The 17,442-nt window shown below is 42.6% G+C and overlaps 1 protein-coding gene across 1 annotated transcript in view; it reads left to right on the top strand.

Moving 5' to 3' along the window:
• The first annotated feature begins 2,008 nt into the window (after nt 1-2,008).
• DHRSX (dehydrogenase/reductase X-linked) overlaps nt 2,009-17,442 on the top strand; it is a 772,860-nt gene continuing 757,426 nt past the window's right edge. The window contains exon 1 of the mRNA XM_077480803.1: nt 2,009-2,984. The gene's annotated coding sequence lies outside the window, so the exon portion shown is untranslated. The remainder of the gene's footprint in view (nt 2,985-17,442) is intronic.

The raw sequence follows: 17,442 nt of genomic DNA, 5'->3' as shown, positions 1-17,442 counted from the left end.
GTTTTGTTACTGATTGCAGAATACTGAGTGCACTTGGTATAACTCTGGTACTTATTGGAATGCACATTTATATTTACACATGGAACACAACTGATATAGCAGGAAATTGAAGAAAGACTATCAAAATAAAGGTTGTTTGTTCAATGTCTAAACTGATCTATAGTGCATCTTTGATCAAATTTTAAATATAGTAATTTCCACATTATATATTAATTATTTCTAGCCTACTCCTATCACTCTGAACGCTCTTGAAATGTGTACCCTTACTTTGCGAAGAGTTCCACTCATTTAAAATTCTTAACTGGTATCCTGTACGGGTAAGTATATATGTGTATTTTACCATATGTACTCACCACAGGGGTTAACACTATCTGCACCTTATTCAGGCAAGCATTTCCTCAGGTTTTGGTAACATTACTGACACATGCACCAAAATCAGAAAGTTCTTACTATTGCCACTTGGCAGTGACAGATTCCTAAAGAAATACCGCCAGTTGTCAAATTGGGAAACTGATGGTAATTAAGATCAGCTCTAGTGAGCTGGCGTGGTACACCAGTGCTCAAAGTAGGGGGCATTTTTGTGACAGATTCCCGGATAGTGCTGTATTCCCAGCCCCATTCTGCTGTTGACTAGGAGATTCCAAGGATGAAAGTTAAATGTGAACAAAGGAGCCAAGCAAATCGGTAATGTCATTACCCAAAAATGGCAAAGTCCATATTTTTGGAAATAGTTTGAGTCGCTGGGTGGGCAGAACCCGATGGGGAACTGAGAGGCCAAGTCTACTTTTGATTGAGAGTGAATGGCAGTGAGGAGATTTGAAAGCTGGTATTGGACTGAATAGTGCCTATGGATCCACCCACTGCCATATATTGTCAACGGGGCAGCACAGTGGTGAAGTGGGTAGCACTTCCGCTTAGCAGCGCTAGGGACACTGGTTCAAAGCCCAACCATGACACTACATGCCTGGAGTTTGCATGTGCTCCCTGTGCCCTTGCGGGTTTCCTCCCACACTCCAGAGACATGCTGCTAGGTTAATTGGATGGATCCTGTCTATGTATGTCCTGTATATGTATGAATGTGAGTAAGGAACCTTAGATTGTAAGATCCTTGAGGGCAGGGACTGATGTAAATGTACAATATATATGTAAATTGAAAGTGCTATAGAAGTACCTGTAATAAATAAAAATAAATCAACAGCAAGGTGGACTTAATAGGGAAATAGTCTCTCAGTTGCCAATCGGGCTCCACTTACCCTACTGCAAAACTTCTCGGTGCAAGCACCCGTCAGTGTGACCGGCACAGTGACCAAAGAGAGAAGAACCACAAAGAAGGAATGTCTAGTATGGAAATTGACCTCGGGACCTGACAGATTAATGTAGCTGCCTGTGGCAGGTATATGAATCAGACCTAAGCATGGAAAATGTTTATTTGGGTGCCCATCCGAATTTTAAAGGGTGTTTACGACACTCCTTAGTGCATATGAGCCCATCTCCATATTTCGGCTCCTAGCATCCTTCCGCCTTGCAATCCATGCACACAGAGATTATTCCATAAAACCAATAAAAATTTTCTATGATTAAATGATTTCTGTCATATGCGTTATAAGATGGGCTTTGGGAGCGGACGCAATAATTTTGTACTTGGATCTTTCTGCCAATTTATAACAGTGTTTGGCACCCATGCAAAGCTTACTTCTTACAATACCTGGTGAACTAACAAGGCTTATATTCCTTAATGCAGAAGATTATAGTTCTAGGTAGCAGTCGGTATACACAACATCTCTGCATTTCATTTTGCTTGTGTATTTCTATGATAACCTGCAGCACGCTGCCTAAACAAAACATAATCACAACACCAGAGGATAAGAGCGTGCTGTTTGGTGACTGAATGATAGAGAAACAAGAGGAGGAGCTGTGCAGTGAGAAAGGGGGAGGACAGAGGGAGATACTGAGGTAGGGGAGGGAGAGACTTTGCTGGGTGGAATACTAATCAACCTACTTCTCAGTCTGCAGCAAGCAAGCTGCAGACATATACACACACACACGCTTCAGTCTCACACATGCTGGAGTCTCTCTATCCCCCATGCATACTACCTGCTGCATGCAGTTAGGCTAACTCAACTTTACAATGCTGATACTTGAAATAATAACTCCAGCTTCTAGGCTATAATAGTCAACCGTAACCTCTGACCTTCTACTTGTCCAACTTTCCTGCCTCTTTTTTTTTTTCTCTATTTGCCCCCCCGGTTGATGGCTTTTGATGGATGTAACAGCAGGAGACTACTTCGCTCATCAATTGCTACCCAGTTTTGTTCCACAAGTTTGAATGCATCTTGTCTTCTGCTAGAATAAAAGAAACCGGGAAGATTGGTTTGCTCCCATGGCAGGATTATTAGCATCATTAAGTTTCCTCAGCGCAGTCCCTCTCTTTGCTCTAGTTAAGGCTTTGATCTCTTGTGCTGGAGACTCAGATGGACGTGTGCAGAGAAGATTTTGAGCCCGTGTATAGAAGAGCTGTCATTTTCTTTCCCTTTTTCCTGTCAGGGGGAATAAGGCACCATTTGTACATCTCATTCAACTTGGCACGAAGCAATGCAGAGGATCCACAGGTCCTAGTTGGTACCTCGCTCCACAGCACTTGTGTGCCAGAGACCATCGGTTAACCTTTGCTCCGTTAATCACAGTAATTGCCAACTAGACCTCTCCACCTGAACCCCCCTAGGTGACATGCAGTCGCTCATATCTCCGGTGACCAAGGCTATCCTAGTAGCTTTATTTATTTTTGCCATTCTCTTGATCCTCTATGTGATCTTGTGGTATATCTGCAGAGACGTGGATTGTGATCATGGAATTTAATGTGGGATACCAGGCAATGGAGTAGGAACAGAGTTGGTCACGATAGGAATCAATGAAGCCGTCATTAGCCACTATTTTTCATGACAAGCAAAGACCAGAAACTGACCTTCAGAACTCAGGGTGATTCGGTAAGTTACCTTTTATCAATAGTAACAAAATACAGGTTTTGGAACTCATCAATGAATTGCAAACTGTAAATAGCGGTAAATGTATTATATGTATTTTCAGTACAGCGTGGTGGTGTTTTGCATATAATGCCACAGCTACTCCAAAGACCAAATAACCAATATTTCAATAAAAACAGCCATTGAAAACTTTAATTACCTTTAGAGGTATATAAAACCTGGCACAATATACTTGGTAAGTGGTAGCTAAAACCATTCTCTGGGGAAGGTATTATCTCAAGGTGTTTGAGTAAGGTTAGAGGTCATTTAGGGCAACAGTTTAGGTTAAAAGCTCCAATCATGACTGGATTAAGTCCTACTTATCATTTGCAGATTTCCCTACTGTATCTTCCTTAGACTTTATCATATGGGTTAAATATTTAAAAAAAGGAGATTTTGATTATATACCAAGCCATTTTAAACAATATATTTTTTTTTTAAAACACAAGGTAGTTTTTTTTATATTGAGGATCCAACTGACCCATTTATTGTTTCACAGGAGCAAAGGCTTAATACATTCTCTGAGGATTGTGTTATAAGAGAGAAAAGTGACAGGTTTTGGTGTGAATTAATGCATGCAGGGCTTGATATGAACATGAAACAGCCAGCATTCACATGATTTGTTTTGTCTCAGTGCATGAAGGGAGACAGGGAAGGACAGAAAGCATGAAAATGCTTTGCGGACCGCATTGATATGCAAGAGATAACAGCAGCGATCTCATACTGATGATGAAGGAGAACCCTCAGGATAAAGGCAGGATAGTCATTGAAAAGGCAAATAGTTTGTCAACGCTTAGCCTGGAAATGCTTACAACAAAGATGGCGAGGCTGAAAGAACGGACACAGCTTCTTTAAATGAGGTGTATTTATCAAAATGCAGTTCGCCGGGAAAAAAAAAAAAGAAAAAAAAAAAAAGCTTACCTCATACATTAGCCTTTTATATGGTGTTCTGTCAGAGCCTGTGGCACTAGCAGCTGTACTGTGAATGATAAACACACACCACACCAAGTCAATAGCCTAGGCTATAAAACGGCGTTCTTGTGCATCTTTTGGCAAAATGTTGCATTATTTCAGGTAAATGGATTATTTCTAAGTTGGACGAGATGTTCTGCTAGGTTGGAAAGTTTAATACAGTGCTCAGACATGTTAATTGGGTGCTAGGTGTGTGAGATTAAATGTGTAACCCTTTCACCGTTGTTCCCCAGCTTACTTTTTATGTTCTTCATGGCCAAGCTATGTATTTTCCATTTTCCTCGTAGACTGATGCAACAATTGCCCCCATCTCAAGATTACGTTTTTTTTTTAAATCATTCTATAATACTCCTGTAAATATCTAAAGCTCAACTCTGAACAAAATCTATAATTTCCCCATCCTACCCTCCTACCACCTTCTAACCTATCAGCTGTTCAATTAACCTTACCTGGTGAAGTCACTTATACCTGACCATACTGGTCCCTTGCTGATGTCATTTACATTTGCATGGACCACTGGTTCAGTGTTGCACCTTAACCCAGTCCCCTTCACTGCTCTTGGTCCAATGTCAGTCTTCTGAATCCTGAGAGACCCTTCCGCTTGACAGCCAATGGAAATTGTCCAGGTAACCTGGCCACCTGGAAGAAGGACCCTTCCAGGAAGTAAACAGAGCAGGGGACCCGGCGCTCGATGATTATGTGACCATGGTTTCAGGTAAATGAAAACAGGGGTTAGTAAAGGTTCAGTAATCAGAGAGAAGCAGGTTCATTTTATCTCATAATGTATTTTTTAACAAAACCGTATTTTCCACAACAATAATACTAACATCATTATTAGCACCTCATAAACAAAATACAATCTCCAAAACTGGAGCTAACCATATACGTCAAAAACAAGGAAATAAATACACTACCTGCTTCTACTCACACAGGACAAATATGCAGTAAATATGGCTGAAATAAATTCAGATATTGATCTTGATCTAGGTCAGTGGTGAAGAATGTAGTGAAGCCAAGGGACTAACATGACAGCCAGACAACTAGGCATTGCAGAAGGAATTTGCCTATGGTTTCCTTCAAAAAAGAAAAAATACATCTAGACTTAAAGTATACCTGTACTGAACAAAAAATAAATAAAGTGACACTAGGAGGTAAATGAAGATACTGAAAAATACAGAGAGTGGATTTACTAAAGGCAAATAGACCGTGCACTTTGCAAGTGCAGTTGCACCTCTACAAATTCAGTTGCTTCAGGACTTAGTAAATGAGACAAAGATTTCTATTCACATTCCATCCTGAAGACAATGGGGGTTATTTACGAAAGGCAAATCCACTTTGCACCACAAGTGCACTTGGAAGTGCAGTCGCTCTAAATCTAAGGGGTAGATCTGAAATGAGTGGAAGCTCTGCTGAATTTATCATCCAATCATGTGCAAGCTAAAATGCTGTTTTTTATTTTCCTTACATATCCGCCTCGGATCTACAGCGACTTTACTTCTAAGTGCACTTGTAGTGCAAAGTGGATTTGCCTTTAGTAAATAACCCCCAATGCTGTTACTGAGGTAGACGGCAAGGGGAAATCTTCAATATGGATACAGAAAACAATTAAAAGTTAAAGTGGTATTAAACCCAAAACAAAACATTTATTATATTGCAGCTTAGATGTGATGGCTGCATTTGTTATATATTTTATGCTATCTTTCTTTTATTTCACCTGGTGATCTGGTCTGTTGTTTTTCAAAAGAACAAGCTATCCTGCAGATGTAGCATTTGGAGGGATGAGACAAACCAATTACCACCGACAGGGGTGCCTACAATGATCAGCTTTTATTCATTTATGTATAACCTTTATCGCACAATGAACAAAACTGTTTTCTGTAACTGCTTATAAAGTGTGGGGTAGAGTTTGGCTTAAATTTGTTAGTGTATCTAAATCTGTTAGTCCGTCTTACACCCCCACCAGGCTGACAATGCTGCTATCTATAGATGCCCCCTGTGCACCCAAAATGGGGGCACTCTAATACAGGAGGTGTATTACTGGCAAGATCGCCAGGTGAAAACAGGGAGGAAAAAGCCTGAAAAAAGAAATCTAATGCAGCTACCACATCTAATGATTGGTAAGCCGCAATATATAACATTTTGGGTTTTGGGTTTATTAATGCTTTAAAGCTGGTCATACACTGGTCAAATGCTATCCAAAGATGTATAAAGTGTTGGCTAAAGATATATTTAAGGGGTTCAATTTAGTTTGGCTAAATTCAAATAATAAGATTTACTTACCTGTAACGGTCCATTCACACCTGGGCAGTCTGTTGTGGTGCATTTAGCATGCATGTATTAACAAGTGTTAAGTTGTGCATTAAATTGCATTAGGTTACGGCAGCCTATTCATTTGAATTAGATGCCTAATGCACCAAAACTGACCAAAAGTTGGACCTGAAGCATTTTCTCTGAGTGCACTAGAATGTGTGTTACCACAGCAAATTGGTATCATCATACTAGTATGAATGGGTCCTAATTTACGCCAAAACCTTAAGAACTTTACCTTTTTGATTTAAACTGATTTTCTCTGAATTAAACTAAAACTGTACGGCTAAATTCATGCTTTCACACCCAATGTGCATGTTTGCAAAACAGTGAAAAATGATGAGACATAAAAGTGTGAATAGACAGCACAAAAAACATTAGGGCCGGTTCACACAGCGAGGCGCGGCGAGGCGTCTCCGACTTACCTCGCCGCGACCTGCGGGGAGCTCAGCGGCGACTTGCAGAGGACTTCTGTATAGAAGTCAATGCAAGTCGCCCCCGAAGTCGCCCCGAAGTAGTACAGGAACCTTTTTTCTGAGTCGGAGCGACTCGAGTCGCTCCTCTCAGAACGGTTCCATAGTACTGAATGGGGGCGACTTGCGGGAGCGAGGCGAGGCGAGCCGTGTCGCCTCGCCTCGCCTCGCTGTGTGAACCGGCCCTTACTTCCCCTGCTTTACATTAAATTGTCACCAAATGTAGTCTTTTGCCACGTACACACGGTTGGATTTTCCGACAGGAAATGTTTGATGTGAGCTTGTTGTCCGAAGGTCCGACCACGTGTATGCTCCATCGAACATTTGCTGTCAGACTTTCCACCAACAAATATTTGATAGCAGGTTCTCCAATTTTCCGCCCAAAAAACGTTGTTGTTGGAAAGTCCAATCATGTGTACAAAAGTCAGTCGCACAAAAGTTCACACATTCTAGGAATCAAGCAGAAGGAGCCGCACTGGCTATTGAACACACTTTTTCTTGGCTCATTGTACATCTTGTACGTCACCACGTTCACACGTTCGTAATTGTTGGCCAACATTTGTATGACCGTGTGTATGCAAGACAAGTTTGAGCCAACAACCTTCGAATAAAATCCACGGAAAGTCTGAGAGTGTGTACGCGGCATTAAAGTTCTAAAATTAACCTAAAGTGTGTAGCATTAAAGAGGTTTTATGTGTGGACATGGTGGTTGTGTGTATATTATGTAATATAAGTAACATCCCAATCTAAAAGCCCTTTTTACTTTTGTGAAGCCATGGTCACATGGTGCTATGGCCCTGAACCTTTTCCTCTTCTGATTTCTTCTTGTATGAGTTCTTCTTTGGGTATCCACATCCTTGCCGGCATGATATGGACACTTCCTATTGAATGGCCAGTGGCAAGGTCCTTTCAGGATCAAGTAGAAGACAGACATCAGTGGAGGGGAATTAAGGGGCCAGTGGTCTCAGAGGGCCATAACTGCACTGGATTGGTGGAGCCCTCACCCGTAAATAGCACCGGATTGGACCTAGATGGGGATTTAGGTGAGTACAACTGTGGAAATACACACAAATAAATTGTAAGCGTCTAAAACCATATAGCTGCTAGCACACAAGGTGACCATACAAAGCCTTGTATATAAAACTATTAAACACAATTTCAGCACTTACATCAAACCATATAAACATAAGTGACAAAAGAAATTAGTCCAAATATTGATACAATAATAAAGTAAATTGTAGTTGAAAGATGTCTACCATGTGCACAAATATTGGTATGTGCTTAAAGAGGAAGTAAACCCTGATGAGTTAACTTCCTCTTTCATTCCCTGTGTAGTGTCACAGTTTGATGCCTATCACAGGATGGTGCGGAAGTGACGTTGTTGCGTACTGCGCATGCGCGATGCGCTCCAAACGCTCGCGCCGTGCGTTCCAACATAGTTTCGGCAATACAGTTCAGCGAAACCATCACATAATGTTACGGAAGTGAAGTTACACACAACACAAACACTGGGCCGTTCGTTACAACACTAATACTTCCCTTGTTACCTAGTAGGTTTTGCATTGCTGGGACTTGTAGTGCCTATCCTGAGCTACATGCTTCAATGTTCAGTGTCCTCATCCCTATCCCCATGCTTCAATGTTCAGTGTCCATCCTTATCCCCGTGCTTCAATGTTCAGTGTCCTCATCCTTATCCCCGAGCTTCAATGTTCAGTGTCCATCCTTATCCCCGTGCTTCAATGTTCAGTGTCCTCATCCCTATCCGCGAGCTTCAATGTTCAGTGTCCTCATCCTTATCCCTGTGCTTCAATGTTCAGTGTCCTCATCCCTATCCCCATGCTTCAATGTTCAGTGTCCTCATCCCTATCCGCGAGCTTCAATGTTCAGTGTCCTCATCCTTATCCCTGTGCTTCAATGTTCAGTGTCCTCATCCCTATCCCCATGCTTCAATGTTCAGTGTCCTCATCCCTATCCGCGAGCTTCAATGTTCAGTGTCCTCATCCTTATCCCTGTGCTTCAATGTTCAGTGTCCTCATCCCTATCCCCATGCTTCAATGTTCAGTGTCCTCATCCCTATCCCCGAGCTTCAATGTTCAGTGTCCTCATCCCTATCCCCGAGCTTCAATGTTCAGTGTCCTCATCCTTATCCCCGAGCTTCAATGTTCAGTGTCCTCATCCCTATCCCCCTGCTTCAATGTTCAGTGTCCTCATCCTTATCCCCGAGCTTCAATGTTCAGTGTCCTCATCCCTATCCCCCTGCTTCAATGTTCAGTGTCCTCATCCCTATCCCCGAGCTTCAATGTTCAGTGTCCATCCTTATCCCTGTGCTTCAATGTTCAGTGTCCTCATCCCTATCCGCAAGCTTCAATGTTCAGTGTCCTCATCCTTATCCCATGAAGCTCGCGGATAGGGATGAGGACACTGAACATTGAAGCAGGGGGATAGGGATGAGGACACTGAACATTGAAGCTCAGGGATAAGGATGAGGACACTGAACATTGAAGCACAGGGATAAGGATGAGGACACTGAACATTTAAAGCTTGCGGATAGGGATGAGGACACTGAACATTGAAGCACAGGGATAAGGATGAGGACACTGAACATTGAAGCTTGCGGATCGGGATGAGGACACTGAACATTGAAGCATGTAGCTCAGGATAGGCACTACAAGTCCCAGCAATGCAAAACCTACTAGGTAACAAGGGAAGTATTAGTGTTGTAACGAACGGCCCAGTGTTTGTGTTGTGTGTAACTTCACTTCCGTAACATTATGTGATGGTTTCGCTGAACTGTATTGCCGAAACTATGTTGGAACGCACGGCGCAAGTGTTTGGAACGCATCGCGCATGGGCAGTACGCAACAACGTGGCCGTGTTTGTGTTGTGTGTAACATCACTTCCGTAACATTATGTGATGGTTTCGCTGAACTGTATTGCCGAAACTATGTTGGAACGCACGGCGCGAGCGTTTGGAGCGCATCGCGCATGCGCAGTACGCAACAACGTCACTTCCGCACCATCCTGTGATAGGCATCAAACTGTGACACTACACCTGCAAAGGTAAAGCATAATGGACTACTATGCATTGCATAGTAGTCCATTATGTGTCACTTACCTGACACAGGAGCCAGCGAAGTCACCGCTGTCCCCTGTAGTCCGGCGCATCCATCTTCTCAGTGGGTCTCGCTGCTCCACATCTGTCATTCGGCGAAGCCGCGATGACATCACTCCCGCGCATGCACACGGGAGCCGCCACTCGCAGCATATCGCCGTTGACCGTGACGCGCTCAGTGTGTCTGCGCGCCGCTATCTACGGTGCATGACACCGTGATAGGAGATATTTCTTGGACCTACAGGTAAGCCTTAATCTAGGCTTACCTGTAGATCAAAGTGTGTTGTAAGGGTTTGCAACCACTTTAAACTAGGGCTGTGGAAATTAACGATTAATTGTTCGATTAATCGTTAATTTCTTTGATCGATAAAAATTATTTTGATCCGCCTGCTTGTGTCTACTCTGAGGACGGACGGGTCTGCCTGCTGTCTATTACAGACAGAGCAGACAATCATGAATATTAAGGTATGGGGGAGATGTGGGGAGATGTGGGCAGTACAGCATGGGGGGAGATGTGGGCAGTACAGCATGGGGGGGGAGATGTGGGCAGTACAGCATGGGGGGGAGATGTAGGCAGTACAGCATGGGGGGGAGATGTGGGCAGTACAGCATGGGGGGAGATGTGGGCAGTACAGCATGGGGGGGGGAGATGTGGGCAGTACAGCATGGGGGGGGAGATGTGGGCAGTACAGCATGGGGGAAGATGTGGGCAGTACTTTATGGGGGGAGATGTGGGCAGTACTTTATGGGGGGAGATGTGGACAGTACAGCATGGGGGGAGATGTGGACAATACAGCATGGGGGGGAGATGTGAGGAAATGTGGGCCGTACAGTATGGGGGAGATGTGGACATTACAGTTAAAGTTAAACTAGCTTTCTACGTTTTACGTAAAGTTTAATTAAAAAAATTGTAAAAACTGTATGTGCGTTATAATTAATCGAAATTAGTCGATTCATCGATTAAAAATAAAATCGATTAATCGAACAGGAAAATTTTAATCAGTAACAGTCCTACTTTAAACCCCTATCTTACTATACACCCACCAGAATGAGATATTCCAAACTTATATCAAAAATAGTAATCTTGATATCAAAGCTATGTTCCACCAAGTGTCTAGGAATCCAGTGATGTGAAACCTCTGCCTTTGGTAAAATCTGTTTGCTGCTTTCAAGGAGTCTGGTGTGTACTCTGTTTTTATTTTCCAATGGGGGACTACTCTTAGACATGGGCTAGTGCTCAGGGAAAAAAACAGGATAAAGCCTAGGTTCACATTGCTGCGGGTTAGACATTTCAGCCTGGCAATGCAGTCCGACTTTGGGGGTGATTTGAGAGATATCTGTGCGGGTTACTGCACATATGTCTATTGAAATCGCACCCGAAGTTGGCAAAAGTAGTGTAGGAACTACTTTTGGGGAATCGGTGTGGTGCTAATTTGTTAAATAAAAGTTGACCATTGTAAGGACCCCTATCAGTGTTAAATGGTTTAAAGTCTGTCTGTCATGTCTGTCCGTGGATTCTGAAGAAAAATTCTGTGTATTGCTGACAGGTCTTTTTCCTGCTGCTAAATGTTTGGCAATGAGGGAGTTAATAGTCATAACTCCGAGTTAGACCTCTTTCACACTGAGCCATGGCCGCATAGTATAGCTAAAGTGCTGGCCATTTTAGCGGCACTTTAGCGCTGTTTAAATGCCACTTTTAAGCCACTAGCAGGGCGCTTTTAACCCCCGCAAGTGGCCGAAGAATATTTTCACTGGTAATGACGATTTTTATTATGACTGTGACATTGCGGTGTACAGATCGGACACTTTTGACACCTTTTTGGGACCATTGACACAATGATCAGAGCTAAAAATAGCCACTGATTACTGTATAAATGTCACTGGCAGGGAAGGGGTTAACACTAGGGGGCGATCAAGGGGTTAGGTGTGCTCCCTAGGTGTGTTTCTAACTGTGAGGGGATGTGACTGACTGGGGGAGGAGACAGATCCTTGTTCCTACTTACTAGGAACAAACAATCTGTCTCTCCTCCCCTGTCAGAACAGGGATTTGTGTGTTTACACACACAATTCCTCATTCTGGCTCTCATGCCCATGATTGCGGGTGGACCCGTGGCAATCACACCCACCGGCCATGTGCATCGGGTCCCCCACCGTGCAGCGGATGGCTCTCAAAGGAGCCGCCTTATATATATGGCGATTCGCGCCCGAGAGCCACCCTGGCGCCATATATATACAGGAGCCAATCGGAAAGCGGATAATGATGGTGGATGGTCATCAAGTGGTTAAATAACAAACATCTGTATACTTACCTGGGGGCACTCGTGCATACTCTCTCCCAATCCCTGCTGCTGTGTCCACTGACATAGACAGCGGAACTCTTCTCTTCTTCCATTATTGAGAAAAGACTGTACATTAATTACACTGCACGTAACATAATCTGTGAATGAGGGAGAGAATCTTGTAATTTTCCAGACTCTTCTCCATTCACAGTTCATGTTAGATGTAGTGTAGATCCAGCTAATTGACAGGCCTGGCTGGGACATACGGTACTTCACTACAGGTAAATGATGTGACTGCAGCTATAGGAGGAAAATTATGTTTTTAATAAACTTCAGATTTAGGGCTCATGCACACAGGACGTTTTAAAAATTCCAGCGCTACAGCAGCTCTAAAAACAGCATTTTTTCACATTTAGCTGCGTTTTTACTTTAGCGTTTTTGCGCGTTTTGACACGTTAGCGGTTTTTGGGTGTTTTTTTATTGAAAACACTCTCTATAATGTAAAAACGCCTAAAAACGTCAGACAAGGCTAAACGCGGCTTGACGCGTTTAGACACGTTTTCCATTTTTACAGGTAATTTTTACTGTTTCTGGAAGCATAGGCTGCAGATTTTTAATTTCTTTTATTTTTTACTGCCACTTAACGCTTATGCCTCCAAACGCCTCTGTTAGTTTATGTGTGCATGGACACATAGGCTAACATGGAGGGGCTTTTAGAGGCAGTTAAAAAAAAGTTAAATGCCCCTTACAGCAGCTGTAAAAACGTTCAATAAATTAACAGTTTTAGAAAACAGTTACATTCCCAGCATTTGCTTGTGCTCTCAACCAGTCAAATCACATGCACAGCACCATGGCAGTTGAAGATCAAACAAAGACTAAGATGGCAGCTTCCTTGGCTAAAAAAAGATAGAAGGGTTCCATTGCACTTTGAATTACCTCATCGACCAATCAAAACACAACTCCAGATTTCCCCCCACTGCACAGACTGTCCCAATGTGAAAAAGGACACATGGCATGTTGCCATAAAGTACATGTGATAAGTAAAAATATACAGTAAGTACCTGCAGTTCTATATAAAGTAAAAACGTTTCTTTGGGCTTGTTCATGTGTGTCAATAAATACTTCACTAATGCAACGTAAATGCTTTAGGTATGGTCACAGTGTACCCACGCTGCGTCTGTGTGAGGAAAAGAGAGCCGTTTACCTGCAAGACTGTCAGTACATTGTTTACACTGATAATCAGGGCACTGATCATCAGTGCAGCCCCATCTGTGCTGCCTATCAGTGCCGTCTATCAGTGCTCATCAATGCCGCCTATCAGTGCCACATATCAGAGTTTATCAATGCTACCTATTAGTGCTGCCTATCAGTGCTGCCTATCAGTGCTCATTTGTGCCGCCTATCAGGGCCACCTATCAGTGCTGCCTATCAGTGCTCATCAGTGCCACCTATCAGTGCTGCCTATCAGTACCTCTTCATCAGTGCCTCCTCAGCAGGACTCTGTGCTGAGAGTGTCTCTCTCATACAGCCCAGAACCTGCACTGACAGTTCCCCCTTCCTTGCATGGATGGGAGAGAAGAGAGACAATCTGCTCCTTCTCCTCCTGCCCCTCTCCTCCTGTGTGTGCATCATGGGAAATGCCAGGGATAGTTGCAAGTGTGAACTTTGCGACCCTGGTAGTCCTGCCACTGCATCTACATCACTTCCCCTTGTAAGCACTTCCCACAAGAAAAACAACACATTTGGGGTATTTATCATACATTCTTGATGCTTTTTGAATGCTTCAAAAAAAACAACAAAAACATGTCATAAATGCTATAGGTGAGTTAATGAGCATTGCTTTGTTCTTCATAATCAACACACAAAGTGTTGCTAAACATCATAAAAACTATCAATAAATGCTGTCATACTCAGTCACTATGTGATTTGTTTTTTGTATTCTGCAAAAAACCTGGTTGATCCTGCTGCTCTCTATCTCAACCTTCTGTCCATGTGCCCAATTCAGCTAGGGATTCTGTAGCTGTGGTGGCAACTCTGCACATGCTCAGTTTTCAGTGAGTTTCTATTCTGAACATTTCCTCCGTATCACATATGCGCAGCCCATGTGACTATAGAGTTACACATATGGGTGTATACACAGTGGTAAATTACAACCCACTCCCTCCCTCCTTTTCCATGCCCACTAACCAGCTAAATACAATTAGAAGTGGGATATTACATGCAGATGAATGGAGGCTTCACCTCCCTCCTATTCTTAGACACAGGTTGAAAGGGCATGACACAGCCTGTGCCTGGTAGAAATCTGCCAACACCAGGTTATTTCCAAAAAATAATAAAGATTTGATTTCAAATATATATGTGTATGACAATTTAAAACCGTTTTATTTATATTAATTATTTATTTTAACTATACATTCCAAAGGCTGTGTTTTTTTTAATTTATTTTGAACATGTGACCAGCAGCAGAGGATGCTTATGTTTCCCTACAGACAGGCTGGGAAAGATCTGGGTCATGTGACAGCTTTATATGGATTAGGAAAAAGGTACTTAGATGTTTTTTTTAATTAAAATAATTATAGTGCCATCATCCGTGTACACAGATAGAAGGGACAATGTAAATTAAACAGTGTGTGCTTAGTATCACTTTAAGCACTCTTTGATAATAAAAAACATAAAGACAATTGTGTGTGCTGGCAACCACAAGATTTTTTCATAGTCTTTTCCTGAAACAAATCTGTTGATTTTTATTTCACAAGCAAAATATATATATATATTTTTAACCCCCCTGGCGGTATTCCCGAATATGGCTTCGGGGTGGAAGTTTTATACCAAAAGCGGTAACCCAAAACCAGACTCGGGACCGCATCGCTGAATGCAGGAGGAGATTACTTACCTTGTCCCCTGGATCCAGTGATGTCCCTCCACTGTACGAGAGGCTCATCCTCCGCTCGATTCATCACAGAGCCGATCTCCGTTCCCTCCCAGCGTTGCGACGCACGGGGATGGAGATCGGCGCCAAATTCAAAAAGTGAAACACACACATTACATACAGTATAATGTAATCTTACAGATTACATTGCTGTATGTAATTATTTCACATCCCCTTTGTCCCTAGTGGTCTGTCCGGTGCCCTGCATGTAGTTTTATATTATAAAAACTGTTCTTTATGCCAGGAAACTGGAGATTGTCCATAGCAACCAAAACTGTCCCTTTACATCAAAAGTGATTTTAGACCAGCTAGAAAACAGCGATAATAAATTAGAATCACTTGTAGAATTGAGCGATAGCGATTTGTGGGGAGATCCGTCATCAAATACTGAAAGTAATGACAGTGACAATTCTGCAACTGAGCAAATTTTATTGTTTTTGATTTGATTACATTATTGAATCATTTTCTATTATTGTTATATTATTATTTGGTATAATTATTTATAGTTATTTATTATATTATAATTTATGATTTCAATTTTCAAACTTTATCATACCTGGGATGTCTGCTAGACTCTGGTTTGGACAGATTTAAGTGAGTTATTCCTAAGGCCGCGTACACACGGGCGGATTGTCTGCCCAACTTAGTCCGCTGAACCGTGTTTCAGCGGACAATCCGCTCGTGTGTGGGCTTCAGCGGACTTTTTCAGCGGACAGTCTGACGGACTTTGTCTTTCGGAATTTCCGTAATTTTGTCCGTTCAAACTTGGTTTTGTCCGTCCAAACTTGGTTTCAGCGGACAGTCCGCTCGTGTGTAGGCAAGTTGGACGGACTAAGTATGGCGCATGCTCAGAAAGGATTTACACGGCCGAAGGTTGCATTGCAGTGTATTGGACGTCGTATTTCTAGTCCCGTCGTACGTGCTGTACACGTCATCGCGCAAGCTTTCAGCGGACTGTCTGTTCATCTTGTGTGGTCAAGTCCGTTCATTCAAAATTTGGACGGACTGTCTGTCGGATTGTCTGACGAACTTAGTTGGGCAGACAATCCGCCCGTGTGTACGCGGCCTAAGAGTTACAGGACTACAATATAAAATGCCAAATTTTCATGCAAAATAATTGTACTGCTTTCAGCACCTAAAATCTGAAATAATCGTACCGCCAGGGAGGTTAAACTGATTTAGCCTTTTTTTGCCCCTTAAGGAGATTTATAAATGATATAATCTGGAGACTTCTAGATGGTATACTGTATTCTAGATTAATCTCATGTGATTAATCCCATAAAGACATGTTTAAAAAGACAACCACTATTAACCACTTGATTCCTGGGCACGTAAACCCCCTCCCTGCCCAGACCAATTTTCAGATTTCAGTGCTCTCACATTTGGAATGACAATTGCGCGGTCATACAACAATGTACCCAAATTCAATTTTTATAATTTATTTTCACAGAAATAGAGCTTTCTTTTGGTAGTATTTAATCACTGCTGGGTTTTTAATTTTTTGCTAAGAAAATGTTGAAAAAAAAAAAGTTTCATATTTTGTTATAAAATTTTAAAACAGGTAATTTTTCTCCTTCATCCATGTGCGCTGATGAGGCTGCACTGATGGGCACTGATAAGGTGGCACTGATGGTTGGCACTAATGGGTGACACTGAAGGGCACTGATAGGTGGCACTGATGATCACTGATTGGTGGCACTGATGGGCACTGGTAGGTGACACTGATCGGTGGCATTGATGATGAGGTACTGATGGGCATTGATTGGCAGCACTGGTGGGCATTGATAGGTGGCACTGTTGGACAAAGGTAGGTGGCATTATGGGCACTGGTAGGTGGTAATGGCAGGTGGCACTGGTGGACACAGATGAGGCTGCCACGGCTCTCTGTTTGAGGAACCAATGTCCTTCTGACAGAAGCCGGTATTCTACTTTTTTTTGCCCCTCACAGAAAAAAAAAAGATTACCGACCATCGGCTGACAGCTGATCGCCTGTTCAGGGACTGGGATTGGCCCCTGACTCCGATCTGTGATGAGTCGAGTCTCATAAACTCGGTGATCACAGAGCATGCCATGCGCTACCCACAGGGGGCATGCAGGCAGCTCATGCATGGGGGGATGTCATATGACAGCGTCCTGGCATTTAAGGCCCACACTGTAGCCGTCATTCAGCTATAGCGCAGACGGGAGGTGGTTAAATCACTTTAGCAGGAAACTATAATGGTTTAGCAATTTTAGCTTAAAGGGTAAGTTCACCTTTACAGAAAAATTGGTAAGGTTTTTTTTTGGGGGGATAAATGTTTAAATTATTAAATTTGATCATTTTAAGAACCCCTATCAGTGCTACATGGTT

The sequence above is a fragment of the Lithobates pipiens genome, unplaced genomic scaffold (genome assembly GCF_037356315.1).
Source record: "Lithobates pipiens isolate NorthernLeopardFrog02 unplaced genomic scaffold, aLitPip1_a1.2 Scaffold_16, whole genome shotgun sequence".
NCBI lineage: Eukaryota > Metazoa > Chordata > Amphibia > Anura > Ranidae > Lithobates > Lithobates pipiens.
This window is presented reverse-complemented; position numbering and strand designations above follow the sequence as displayed.